Source organism: Loxodonta africana, chromosome 3, assembly GCF_030014295.1.
Source record: "Loxodonta africana isolate mLoxAfr1 chromosome 3, mLoxAfr1.hap2, whole genome shotgun sequence".
Classification (NCBI taxonomy): domain Eukaryota; kingdom Metazoa; phylum Chordata; class Mammalia; order Proboscidea; family Elephantidae; genus Loxodonta; species Loxodonta africana.
Window position 1 is genome coordinate 120,634,086 of NC_087344.1, and position 14,889 is coordinate 120,648,974.

The following is a 14,889-nucleotide window of genomic DNA, read 5'->3' on the forward strand; positions in this document are numbered from 1 at the left end:
CTATCTCAAGTAAATTTAGAGCCCATTACAATTCTTTTCAGTGACTTGGTATTCCAGTAGAACTGTTCCCACTATCATAATCCTTTTATTTTTAATATTTGCTTGTAATACAATTTGCTCTCCATTATACTAAATTAAAAGATAACCTGTGGAAAGTAGCATTTAGTTCACTAAACATGTACTGAATTTCTTAGCCTAAGTTGAACGTTTTTCACATTTCAACATTTCTAAAACCTGCTTGCATCTTAAAATCAGTATTACCTTAGATTGATGAAATACGGTATAATTTTAAGTATCTGGGAGAGAACGTTGCATAGATAAGGTGTGTTAGAATAATAGTAATTTCTTTTTATGGAGTATTCACTATGTTAGATATGTATGTGTGTGTGTATATATATGTATATAAAATGTTCCTAATCCTCAAAACAACTCTGCAATTTAGATAGCTTTTCCATTTTATGTATCAGGAGGATTTGAGAGCTTAAGTAACTTATCAAAAGTCTCATAGCTAGTATAGGATTTGAATTCTGATCCTGAAACCCATTTTCTTTCTTTTTTTTCCTTTCCTTTCCTTTTTCAGGATTCCCTGCTTATTGAGGAGCATTTGAAAAATATAGAAAAGAGTTAAAGAGAAAATTAAAATTACTCATAACCCCTCTATAAAAACTTATTTGTTGTACTTTCTTTAGGTCATTTATTTCTGCATGTATCTCTCTGCCCCCTTGACCCTGCCCCTTCTGTCTACCCACATTTAAAATTGTAAAGTTGTATATTTTGAGCATTTTTCTATGTCATTAAAAATGTTTTATAAATGTAGATGTACCATAGTTTATTGAATATCCCTCTACTGTGTTTTTGGATTGTTTCAACAGTTCACTGTTATCCATATATAAATCTTTGTCTCCATTTTGAGGTTTTTATTTGGGTAGATTACTAGAAATGAAAATATTGAGTCAAAGGGCTTGGAAATTTATTTATTCATCTATCTATCTGTCAATTAATTAAACCATTTGGATGATATTTTAAAACAGTACTAAGAGGATATAGGAGGACCTTAAACAAGTTTGTAAACGTCGTCTAACGTAAAGTGCCTAACATAGTTCCTTACAGACAGTAAAAACAAACAAACAAACGAACAAAAAACCCGTTGCCGTCAAGACGATTCCAACTCATAGCAACTATAGGACAGGGTATAGAACTGCCCCACAGGGTTTCCAAGGAGTGCCCCGTGGATGAAAAAAAAAATTTTTTTTTTTTCTCCGTTTGTAAAGGAAAGCCCTGGTGCCGTAGTGCGGCACTGGGTTGGGTAGTGCTTAAGAGCTATGGCAGCTAATCAAAAGGTTGGCAGTTTGAATCCACTGGGCACTCCTTGGAAACCCTGTGGGGCAGTTCTACCCTGTCCTATAGTTGCTATGAGTTGGAATCGTCTTGACGGCAACGGGTTTTTTGTTCGTTTGTTTGTTTGTTTTTACTGTCTGTAAGGAACTATGTTAGGCACTTTACGTTAGACGACGTTTACAAACTTGTTTAATCCTTACAAAGATTCTAAAGTAATGTTATTATTTAAAACTTATGTTTTGAATAACTAATAATACATTTACATAGTTTAAAAATTAAAAGCACGTGCTCATATGTGTGCACACATACATGAAGATGTTTTGCTCATTCCCAATCCCCGTCTTCTCCCTGTAGGTGATTATTTGGATTGCTTGAGTATCTTCAAGATTTCACATACAATTATATATTCTTATCATCTTCCTTTTATTACAGAAGGGAGCAGAGTACCTTCTGTTCCTGTTTTTTTCATTTAAAATCTATTCTGGAGATCTTTCCGTATTAGCGTATGTAATTTTTTTTTTTTATAGCTGCATAATCTTTCTCTATGTGCACATTTGGGTTGTTTCTGATCTTTTGCTGTTACAAGCAGTGCTGTAGTAAATAAGCTTGATATACCTGAAGTCATACAGGAATTGGTATGCGATAAATTTTTAGATTTTGGATTTCTGGGTCGAGGAGTAAATGCGTTTTAATTTTGATAGCTATTGCTAAATAGCCCTGCATAGTGATAGTATCATTATGTACTTCCGGACTTTTGGAATTTTTGCCAGTCTGATAGGTGAGAATGGTATATCAGCATAGTTTAAATTTTTATTTCTTTTATTATGAGTTATGTTGAACATCATTTCATAGGTTTAAGGGCTATTTGTATTAAGTATCAACCGTTTGAATGCTTTTTTAAATATATTGCTAAATTGCTCTCCAGGTAGGCTATACTTATACATACCAGTAATTTTCGACATTGCCTGTTTTCTCATGGTGTAGAAATCACTGTGTTTTATTTTTAAAAAAAACCTTCATTACAGTTTTATATTTCTTCTTTTGTGAATTGTTTTCATATCCTTTGCCTATACTTATTCTACTATACCATCTACCTTTTAACCCTAGAAAGAATTTCCTGAATTTCCAACAGTATTCTGTGGAATATTTTGTTATTGCAGATAAACTTTAAGATATATCCTGTACTCTAAGTCATGGTAGTTAATATCCCAAACTCAATTCCATACAATGGAATGTCCTCAGATAGGTCAACAAACCAGAGTCAGCAGTCCAAGTCAAAGCTACCAATTTGTTTTTATAAATAAGTTTTATTGGAACATTGCCATGCTCGTTTATTAATGTATACGTATGTGTCACTTAACATTTACTACATGTTCTGTGAGATATGATGTTATGTAATTTGGATATGTGAACACCATATTATCCAGAGACAGTCCCCGTACAATCCATAGTTAAATCCTGTAAAACCTATTATATTAAAACCCTTATGGGAGCCCACCAGACAAAGCCGAGTGCTATATCCACTAGATGAAAGAGGCCAGCCTTGCCTGGTGAGCATCTGGGCCCAGCGGAGGCTGTGTCCATAGACTGATAGACCGATAGAGGTGGCCACAGGGAGCGGGAGTGCAGGTGCTGAAAGCGTGGCTGGTGGTGGTGGCCCGGGCTGCCACCACTCTGTTGGTGTGACCGCTTCCTGATCATGTGCAGCTGACCTGGAGCTGGGAGCCCGTGAATGCCCCAGGCCCTGCTGGCGTCCCTGCCAGCATCGCAACATGAATGAAGGAGCTGCGGCAGGTGCTACCCTGTGCCAGGAGTGAAACGCTGCATGTCTGCTGGGTTGAATGAAGCAAGGAGGAGGTGGAGAAGGAGGAGGCACTGGGGGGATTGGGACACGCCCTGGAGCCCCCAGCTCCTTCACTTTGGGGATTTGGGACTTTTAAAACCATTAAAACCAAAAAAAAAAAAAAAAAACACAAACAAACCCAGTGCCGTTGAGTCGATTCCGACTCATACCAACCCTATAGACAGAGTAGAACTGCCCCATAGAGTTTCCAAGGAGCGCCTGGCGGATTCAAACTGCTGACCCTTTGATTAGCAGCCGTAGCACTTAACCACTACACCACCAGGGTTTCCTTAAAACCATTAGGGGGAAGTAATAAACAAAAGGAGAGCTTCTTTCCCTTTTAAAAAAAAAAAAAAAAACCTTATGGGACCATGGACATATGTATAGTTGGATGTTGCCTAAATGGACATTATGTGGCACATGACTGTATCATCTACGACTACAGTTTGAATAAAATCAAAGGGTCAAGAAAGAGCTGTGGAAGAAAATCTCAGAATTCTTATTTAGGTAGCTCTGCTGCTTCAGAATTGGATTGATTTTTTCATGAAAAAAGACATGTACGAGATATTTTGTACATTAGATCAGCCTCCAAAAATTGGCAATTCATGTTAGATGCAGTTCAGTTATTATTAATGACAAAGTATGATATGCCATCAGTTTGGCCAAAGTAATTTCAGTAGATGATACACAGCATGCATTGATTTAATCATGCCTTTTCTAATGCATTTAAATCCTTGTTCCACCGTTGTGGATGTTGGGCAACCTATTTAACCTCTTTAATGCTCAGTTTTTATCGTCTGTAAACCCAGTGCTGTCAAGTTGATTCTGACTCCTAGGGTGAAAAGCTCAGTGCCTGGCACACTGTAAGTATGAGTGAGCACTCCAAGAAGTATTCTCGTTGTTAGTTGGTGTTGAGTTGGTTCCAACTTACAGCAACCTGTGTACAACAGAATGAAATACTGCCTAGTCCTGTGCCAATAAGTGTTAGCTCCTTTTCAAAGGGTGTAGGTTGGCAGTTAAAAAAAAAAAAAAAAGTGTTAGCTCCTGTGTCATTGCCCTGTGTCATTTATTTAAGGAATAATACATTTTTTAAGCATTTCTTTCATTTAATGAATACATAGTGTAACAAAATACCTAAGTGTCTTTTGTCTCTGTGGTATTCTTAACAATTACTTTGGTATATTAGTGTGTATCATGTTCATACAAGCAGGCACTGTTTTTCAGTTGGAAACCACAAACATGAGGTGATAAGTAATTTAGTTGAGTTCTTCGAATTCCGAGAGTTCTGCGAGAAAGACTAAGAATTAACTAAGTAAGCATTTTAAAATAAAATCTGTCTACCCCAAGAGTATGGCCCTCAGACACCTTTTTAGCTCAGTGATGAAGTCACTCCCAAGGTTCACCCTTCAACCAAAGATTAGACATGCTCATAAAACAAAATGAGACTAAATGGGCACACCACCCCTGGGGCAAGGATGGGAAGGCAGGAGAGGACAGGAAAGCTGGTAATGGGGAACCCAAGGTCGAGAAGGGGAGAGTGTTGACATGTCGTGGCATGGGCAGCCAATGTCACAAAACGATATGTGTATCAATTGTTTAATAACAAACTAATTTGCTCTGTAAATCTTCATGTAAAGCACAATAAAAAAGTAAATAAATAAAATCTGTCCAAGTGCAACGTGATATCCTAGATTAGGCCCTGGAATAGAAAAAGGATATTAGTGGAAAAACTGGTAAAATTGGAATAAAGTCTGGAGTTTAGTTAATAATATTGCACTAATGTTAATTTCAGAGCCCTGGTGGCGTGGTGGTTAAGCATTCAGCTGCTAACCCAAAAGTCAGCAGTTCAAATCCACCAGCTGCTCTGTGGAAACCTTATGGGGCAGTTCTACTCTGTCCTATAGGGTTACTAGCTGGAATTGAATCTATGGCAACAGGTTGGTTTGGTTTTTTTTTTAAATGTTAATTTCTTAGTTTTGACAAGAGTATCATTCATGGTTAATATAAATGCTGTTATTAGGAAAAGCTGAGTGAAGGGTATATGAAAACTATATTATCTCTAATTTTTATTTAAATTTAGAATTATTACAAAATGAAAAGTTCATTTAAAAAAGTTAAGTCTGTAAGGGAAGGTTAAATAATAAAAGCCAATATTTTTTGATTGTCTACTGTGTGTTGAGCATTGCTTTAAATATGTTATCTTCTTGTACAACAACCCTATGAGGAAGATATTATTATTCCCATTTGACGGGTGATGAAACTGAAATTTGGAGGCAGTAAGAGGCATGCCCAACGTTTACAGTTTGCATGTGACATGTTCTAGTTATCAGAGAGATTTGTTCAACATGTATTAAGCATCTACTATGTTCCAGTCAGGATATAAATTGGTAAGCAAGATATAGACATAGCCTTGGCCCTAATCGAGGAGGGAACAGAGCCTCTCCACCCCTGCAAAAAGGTGTGGTGAGTACTGTGTTTGGGGAACAGATCAACTTAGTTGTAGCAATAAGTTTATGCTGAGTAAAGGGAAATAAAGTTATTGGAGCAAGAGACTTGTATTTGACGAAATGACTATTTTCTTGTTCCAGAGAACATTAGTTGAGGAGGGAAAACTTGACAAAAGCCTTTAACAATGACATCAGGTTATGGAGTAGGGGGGATTGTGAAATCTGAGCACAAGGAACAGTGTCAAATTCCTCACTTTGTGTCCTCAATCTCTAGCCCATTAATGTTGAATTAATAGAACAACAATCTAGTTTTTATTCTGTCTAGAGATAAAGAAATGGACTATTTCACCTCAAAAACCCCTCTGAACTTTGTGATTTTGAGATGCTATATATGCAGTGCTCCAGGCAATGATATAAGACATAATATTTTTTCTTCTTGGGAAAAATAAGTAACAAAATGAGAAGTGATAGGCAGGAGTAATATTAGAGACTTTCAAACCTTCCGTTGGCTAGATTTCTTACGATAAACATCTTTCTTTGGAAAATTTGTCTTTTTTTTTTGTTGGGGAAAAAAATTCATTTTTCATGAAACAAGAGCTCTAAGCTATTAATAGCACCTTATCTATCTTACAGAGTAGCTTTAATTTTGTATTTATGCCTCTTACTATCTCTCTAACTTCAGTGCCTAGGATATAGTTGTTGTTAGGTGCTGTCAAGTGAATTTTCAACTCATAGAGACCCCATGTGACAGAACTGAGTTTTCTAGGCCATAATCTTCGTAAGAGCAGATTGCCAGGTTTTCCTCCCACGGAGCTGCTGGGTGGGTTTGAACTGCCAATCTTTTGGTTAGCAACCAGACACTTAACCATTCACCACCAGGGCACCTAGGATATAGTGGAACCGACAATTTAATAACTCATGCTCACTTAGCTGTGACTGGGCATGTGTTAATAGATTACATTCTTTAGTGGAGGTCTTGATTTTTTTGATATGCATTTATCCATCCATTAAATACTAATATTTAAGTTTGGCCTAAGAAGAATATTTTCTTTTTGATAATGAGGTCATGCCAACTTATAAAATGTAGTGAAAAGGTGTTCTTAATAATAGTACTGTTTTTTAAATTAATTTTATTATCAGATCTCTGTCTTCATATTAAAGGAACTGATTTTTTTCCTCCCAAATCTCATTTGGTTGCTACCAATATGAGGTATGATTCCAGAAGAAAAAAATGTAGAAATGGAAAGAAATAAAAACTTAGGTAATGACTATCATAGAGACATTACTAAAGAGATGTACTAAAGAGAATAATTCTTATAGTTTGTGAATGGAAAAAATCTGAGATGGTATTTGAATGCTCCAGTTATTTATGATAGTCTTGGAAGAATTTAAGTGGTTTTGGAAGAAAAGTAGAATCAGAATAGCTTTAATTTTTTTAAGTTAGATCGTAGTCACTGAGATTAAATGCTAATGACAAGTGGAAGTAAATCTGCATACAGAAAATGGGCAATTCTTTTGGATTTATGTGTAGAATGAAAAAATTTTTAAAAACCTTTATTGAAGTATAATTGACAATCATGTCATCTGCAAATAGAGACAGTTTTATTTCTTCCTTTCCAGTGTATATATATATATTTTTTCTTTTTCTTGCCTTTCTGCACTGGCTAGTACTTTCATTACGATGTTGGTAAGAGGACATCCTTACCTTGATCCTGATCTTACTGGAAAATCCCTTAGTCATCCACCATTAAGTTCATGTTTTACTGCAGTTTTTTTTTGGCCATAGGTTTTTATGTATGCCCTCTATCAGACTGAGGAATTTTCCTTCTGTTCCTGATTTGCTGAGAGTTGAACGTTGAGTATTTTCAAATGCTCTTTCTGCATCTGTTGAGATATTATGGCTAATCTTTCATATGTTATTATGATAAATTACATTGATTTTTTAATATGAAACCAGATTTGCATTCCTAGAATATGCCTCACTGGACCCCACATATTATTCTTTTTATGTGTTACTGGATTCTCTGTGTTATTATTTTGTTGAGGATTTCTGTATCTGTCAGTGAGTGATATTAGCCTATAGTCTCTTTTTCATAATGTCTTTGTCTGGTTTTGGTATTAATAGTAATGCTGCCTTCGTAAAATGATTGGGGAGTGTTTCCTCTATTTTCTTGAAGAGATTATGTAGAATTGACATTATTTCTTCCTTCATGTTTGTAGGATTTGGTAATGAAATCATCTGTGCCTGCAGTTTTCTTTGCTGGAAGATTTCTAACTACAAACTCAATTTCTTTAATAGATACAGCACTATTCATGTTACAGATTTCTCCCTGAGTGAATTTTCTTAGTTTGTGTCTTTCAAGTAATTGGTCCTTTTCTTCTAAATTTTTGAATTTATGGGCATAGAGTAGTTCACAATAATCCTCTTATCCTTCTTAGATCTGTGAGGTCTATAATGATAACTCTTCTTTTATTTCTGGTAATATTAATTTGTGTCTTTTCTCTCTTTTTCTTGGTCAGTCTGGCTAGCGATTAAACAATTTCATTTTTTTTTTTTTTCAGAGAAGCAGCTCTTCATTTTATTGATTTGGTTTTCCATGTCATTGATTTCTGCTTTAATCTTTATTACTTCCTACCTTCTGTTTTCTTTGGTTTGAATTTTTAAAAAATATTTTAATATTGTGTTTTGTGGGAAAATTTACACAACAAATTAGATTCCCATTTAACAATTTTTAAACAAATTATTCCATGACTTTGGGGTTACAGTTTTCACAATGTGTCAGCATTCTCATTATTTCTATTGTTTGTTCTGTTTCCATTGATGTAGCTTCCCTTCCCCTCCTTGCCTTCTCACCTTTGCTTTTGGGTAAATGTTGACCATTTGGTCTCATATAGTTGATTGTTTAAGGGAGCATATTACCCATGGGTGATATTGTTTACTTTATAAGCCAACGTATTATTTGGCTGAGAGGTGACCTCCAGAAATGGCTTCAGTTCCAAGTTCAAAGGATGCTTTAGGGCGATAGCCTTTATCAGTCTGGTAGGTCTGGCCTTTTTTAGGAATTTGAATTTTGTTCTACGTATTTCTCCCATTCTATCTGTGACCTTCAATTGTGTCCCTGGTCAGAACGGTGAGTAGTGGTAGCCAGGCACCATCTGGTTCTTCTCATCACAAGTTAGAAAAGGCAATGGTTCATGTGGGCTGTTACTCCTGTGGACTAGTTTTTTCTTTGAGTCTTTGGTCTCCTTCGTTCTCTTTTGCTCCAGACAAGTAGAGACCAATAGTTGTATCTTAAATGGTCGCTTGCAGGCTTCTAAGATCCCAGACACTACTCACCAAACTAGGATGTAAAACATTATCTTTATGAACTGTGTTATGCCAATTGACTAAGATGTCCCAAGAGACTATGGTCCTAAGACCTTTAACCCTGCTAATTGTTTGGATATGTCTAGGAAAGTCTCTATAAGTGTTCCCCCATGTGCTTTGTTATATATTTGCAGCACACACAAACATGTAAATACATATGCCTACAGATACACCCATACATGCACATACGTTTACTCGCATATGCCTTCCTATATACATATACATATCTACCTATGTAACCATGTACATATTTTTCGGTTGTTAGTGTTGTTGCAAAATTGTATATGTATTTACCAAAATTGCCCCATTTTCTTTTGTACTTCTTAGTGTCTTCATTTACCTTGGTTAAGGTGTGCAGACCACCCATATTTGGTATTGCCTTCCCTATCACCAAAAATAACAAATGTCTATACAATGTGATTCTTCCTCCCTCCCCTCCCCAGTAACTATCAAAGAACGTTGCTTTCTGTGTGTAGCTGTCCTTCTATGATTAACTTATTTCACTCAGCATAATGTTCTCCAGATTCATCCATGTTGTAAGCTGTTTCATTGACTCCTCGCTATTCTTTATAGTTGTGTAGTATTCCACTATATGTATGTACCACGGTTTGTTTATCCATTCATCCACTGATAAACACTTAGAATGTTTCCATCTTTTTGCTACTATGAATTATTCTGCAATGAATATAGGTGTGCATATGTCCATTTATGTCACTACTGTTGTATCTCTTGGATATATACCTAGGAATAGGATTGCCAGATCATAAGGTATGTCTATTTCCAGCTTTTTGAGGAAGCGCCATACTGTTTTCCATAGTGGTAGTACCATTTCACAGTCCTACCAGTGGTGTATAAGAGTTCCAGTCTCCCCACAACCTTGCCAGCATTTATTGTTTTTTTGATCATTGTGATTTTGCAAGGATGAGATGGTATCTCATTGTAGTTTTAGTTTGTATCTCTAAAGGCTAGCGATCATGAGCATCTTTTCATGTATTCGTTGGCCAACTGCATGTCCTCTTTGGTCGGGTATCAGTTTGTATCCTTTGATTGGATTGTTTGTCTTTTTGTTACTGAGTTGTTGAAGTTTTCTATATATTTTAGAGACTAGACCCTTATCGGATATATCGTTGCCAAAGATTTTTTCCCAGTCTGTAGGTTCTCTTTTTATTCTTTTGGTAAAGTCTTTTGATAAGCATAAGTATTTAATTTTTAGGAGGTCCCAGTTATCTAAGTTATCTTATGTTGTTTGTGCATTTTTATTTGTGTTTGACAGGCTATTTATGCTAAAAATTAGGTCCCCTAGTTTTGTCCTTATGTTATTGTCATGGATTGAATTGTGTCCCCCAAAAATATGTGTATCAATTTGACCAGGCCATGATTTCCAGTATTGTATGATTGTCCACCATTTTGTCATCTGATGTAATTTTCATGTGTTGTGAATCTTATCACTATGACATTAATGAGGTAGATTAGTAGCAGGTATGTTGATGGGATCTACAAAATTAGGTTGTGTCTTAAGCCAATCTCTTTTGAGATATAAAAGAGAGAAGCCAGCAGAGAGACAGGGGGCTTCATACCACCAAGAAATAAGAGCCGGGAGAAGAGGGCATCCTTTAGACCTGAGGTCCCTGCACTGAGAAGCTCCTAAAACAGGAGAGATTAATGGCAAGGAGCTTTCTTCAGAGCCTCTTCCTGAAGTTGATGCCCTGAATTTGGACTTCTAGCCTGCTAGACGGTGAAAGAATAAACTTGTTTGTTGAAGCCATCTACTTGTGGTATTTTTGTTATAGCAGCACTGGATAACCAAGACAGTTATCTTCAAGAAACTTAATAGTTTTAGTTTTAACATTTAGATCTTTGATCCATTTTGAGTTAGTTTTTGTACATGACGTGAGGTATGGATTGTTTCATTTTTCTGCAAATGGATATCCAGTTTTGCCAGTACCATTTGTTAAAGAGACTGTTTCTTCCCCATTGAATGGACTTCAACCTCAAATTCATTCATAGATGTATGAATTTCCTTCTGGGTTCCCAGTTGTATTCCATTGGTTTATGTGTCTGTCATTGAACCAGTACCAGGCTGTTTTGATTACTGTGGCTGTATAGTAAGTTTTGAGATGGGGAAGTGTGAGGCCTCCTACTTTGTTCTTCTTCAGTATTGCTTTAGCTATTTGGAACCTCCTTCCTTTCCATATAAAGTTGGAGATTAGTTTTTCTGTTTCATTAAAAAACGTTTTTGGGATTTGGATCAGGATTGCATTATATCTATAGATCTTCTTGGGTGGTATTGACGTTTTCATAATGTTAAGTCTTCCAGCCCATGAGCATGGAATGTTCTTGCATTTATGTAGTTCTCTTTTGGTTTCTTTTAGTAATGTTTCATAGTTTTCCTTGTGTAAATGTTTTATATCCCTGGCCAGGTTTATTCCTAGATATTTTATCCTTTGGGGGGCTATGGTAAATGATATTGTTTTCTTCATTTCCTTTTAAGAGTTCTCCAATTAGTGTCGAGGAACCCAGCAGATTTTTGTGTGTTGATCTTGTACCTTTCCACTTTACTGAAATCTCTATTAGTTCCAGTAACTTTCTGTGGAATTTTCTATGTATAGGATCGTGTCATCTGCAAATAGTTTTACTTCTTCCTTTCCAGTCTGGATACCTTTATTTGCCTTTCTTGCCTCATTGCTCTAGCTAGGACTTCCAGTAAAGTATTAAATAAGAGTGGTAATAATGGGCATCCTTGTTCCCATTCTCAAGAGCAATGCTCTCAATCTTTCTCCATTGAGAATAATGTTGGCTGTCAGTTTAGCATATATGCGCTTAATTATGTTGAGGAGTTTCTTTCTATTCTTGTATAGTGGGATGGATCGCTTTTGTATGGCCTTTCCAGCCCTGGTCATGTAACTCCCATGAAAAGATTGGGTGAGACTATGTAAATAAGGTACTTGTGGCCCACCAAGGGGATTGGACAGGTTGCTAATAATGCAAACAAAGTGCCTGGCACCCTTGTGGAGGTGGGACCATAAAAATAAGGTGTGTGGAAACCTAATGAGAGGATTAGTCAGTTCTGCCATTCTGCTGGGCTTAGAAGAGAGCCAATCCCAGAGTACAGAGGGACCTGACAACCACCAAGAAGAAGAGATGGAAACAGATCGCCTCCTTTAGACCCAGGATCTCTGTGCTGAGACCCTCCTAGACCCAGGAGACAGAGAGAGAGAGAGAGCTGTCACACTGAAGATGGCAAGATGGTGAGAAACAGTGGCAGAGAAATGGCACCAGCAGAGACAGCAGAACTAGGAGATCAGCAGGAGGCAGTGAACTTCCCAGCTCATGGAGCAAGAAAGCTGAGAGCCTTCAAGAAGGAGGCTTGCTAGTGGAGTGGGGTGCCTCCAGGCACGTGGCGGAGCTAGAGTTGCCAACCCATGAAGCAAGAGAGCTGAGTGTCTTGGGTAGGAGGCTTGCTGGCACGGTGGGGTAGCTCCCGGCACTTGTTTGTGGAGGTAGGCTTGCCGATCCATGGAGTGAGAGAGCTGATTGCCTTTGGGCCAAGGCTTACTGGTGGAGTATGGTGCCTCCGGGCACTTATTGGTGGAGCTAAAGTGCTTTATATCACTTGCCAGAGCATGGCAGAGGCCGGGCCAGGGGGCTGAGGGCCAGAAAGAGGCCTGCCTGCAGGCATGGCTGAAAAGAGGCTGTCCTAATCGAAGAACTGTATCCTTAGTTGTTTCTGATCCTGAATTGTAACCTTTTACTTCCCTGATAAGCCCCATAATCATGAATATTGTATGTGAGTTCGCTGTGGCCATTGCAACGAATTATTGAAATCAGCAGAGGAGTAGAGAGTGCCTTGGGAGGGATGGCTGGTTAGAGGTGGAGTCATGTCTGACCACTGCCTCACGGCAGTCAGTCTTGGGCAGGTGGGGCAGCTGGGGTGGGCATGCTGTACTGGTTGCTGGTCTGGCAGCACGCGAGTGTGCACTGCTGACTGCCAGTGGACCAGGTCAACAGGGTACCGCTGATTGCCAAGCAGGTGGGCCAAGCACATTGCCAGTTAACCCTAGGGTAGGGGAGGAGTGTGCTCCTCTGGTCGCCAGCATGGGCACCAGGGAACTCCCCACTGAGTGTAGCCAGTTGTCAGGACTTGTCCCTGAGCAGATGCAAAGGGGGGCTATCCTGATGGGGTCTGGACTCTCCAGCTGCTACCCTATGGATACTCCACTCTCTGGGCAGCAACTGCCCAAACGATCAGGGACTGCTGTTGGTGAGTTCTGTTCCTGTTTTCTGGCTCCCTCGCTGCTTGTGGTCACCTGGATCCTAGAGCCCTCACCTGCCTTCCTGTACTTTCCCTCCTTAGATCCGGTTCATGTTCTCCTCACTTTGCTTTCTCGGTTTATCTCTTAGTACTCTGTCTCCTAATGGGAATTCTGTGAAGTTGCTTTCTCATGCTTCTCACCTAGGAATGCTGCTTGCTTTGTCTCAACGTGGCCATGCTGTGCCAGGCTGAGTGGCAGCGTGCCTATAATCCGTAAATCACTTCATTCACTGTTTTCACTCAGTTTCTTCTTCCCATTCGGTGTTTCATCTAATTCTTCACCCTTCTGCTTGCTGTTCAGGGTTCCAAGATTGTTATCTGTATTTGTTTAACTTGGTTTCTCAGGTCTTTGCTGTAGAGAGACGGCATGGCATGTCTGACTAAACCACCATCTTGGGCCGTCTCATCTTTGGTTTGAATTTGCTCTTCTTTCTCTAGTTTCTTAAAGTAGAAGCTTAGATTACTGATGTGATACCTTTCTTCTTTTCTAATAGAAGGATATAATGGTATAAATTTTCATGTAAAGTTAAAGCTGTATCAGTTTTATGGCTTTTGTTCCATAGAGGGGACAGAGAAGAAGCATCCTGGTATACTTTTGGCTCTGGTACACAGAGGCTGCCATCTCCCTTCCTCAGTTCTACACCCTGTTACGGGTCTCCCAGTTTTTTTCTGAGTGCCTGATGAGATTTGTGAAGATAAAACATGCAAGAAGGTGTGAATTATCCCTGTTGTTATCAGCCCTTGAGGCTTCACCCTGTCTTACGAGTGCATACGCATTCTCTCTCAATTTGCCAGTCATACTAGCTGAACTCTTCGTACTGATATCCTGCTGCATCTTGTCCCTATAAGCACTGCTTGTGTCTTATTTCTCCCTACAAATACCTGTGTCTCATCAGCTTGGGGGCCGGTTGGTTGCCCTATGATTTCAGCGTTCTTATGGGTTCAAGAAAGTTGAGAACTTGCTGTTTGTCTGACTTTGTTTTTGTAAGGGTAGAAGTGACACTCTCTGCAGCATTCCACATCCCCACACCTATAGCTTTATTTTAGAGTTCCTGTGCATTTTAGGAAACCCTGGTGGCGTAGTGGTTAAGTACTACAGCTGCTAACCAAGAGGCTGGCAGTTCAAATTCGCCAGGCGCTCATTGGAAACTATGGTACAGTTCTACTCTGTCTTATAGGGTCGCTATGAGTCGGAATGGACTCGACGGCAGTGGGTTTCTGCATTTTAGATGATTAATAGTTTCTGTCCCCTAAGACAAAGTTAATTACCACTTGCCGTGATGTTAGTACTAGTACATACTAGTATTATTGTATATACCACAATACAGGTAGTATCTAACTTAGGACATATTTGAGTTACAACAAACAGTACTTATGACTGTCCACTTTTTTTTGTACATCCTATTTTTATCATTAGTAATAGGTACTACATACAGTGCTGCAGCATGTAATTTGCTGATGCCAACCCCCAAAGACAAAGATTGAATTTATAAAGATACTGATAATAAAAGGCAATAATAACGAAAACAAAAAAAAGTAGGTACTCGACTTAAGTCAGAACCGACTTACTACGATGGAGTCA

The 14,889-nt window shown here is 38.4% G+C and overlaps 1 protein-coding gene across 2 annotated transcripts in view; it reads left to right on the plus strand.

The window, feature by feature from the left end:
* The window catches only part of MIGA1 (mitoguardin 1), a 109,973-nt gene that overhangs the window by 4,465 nt on the left and 90,619 nt on the right, over positions 1-14,889 (plus strand). The window lies entirely within an intron of this gene.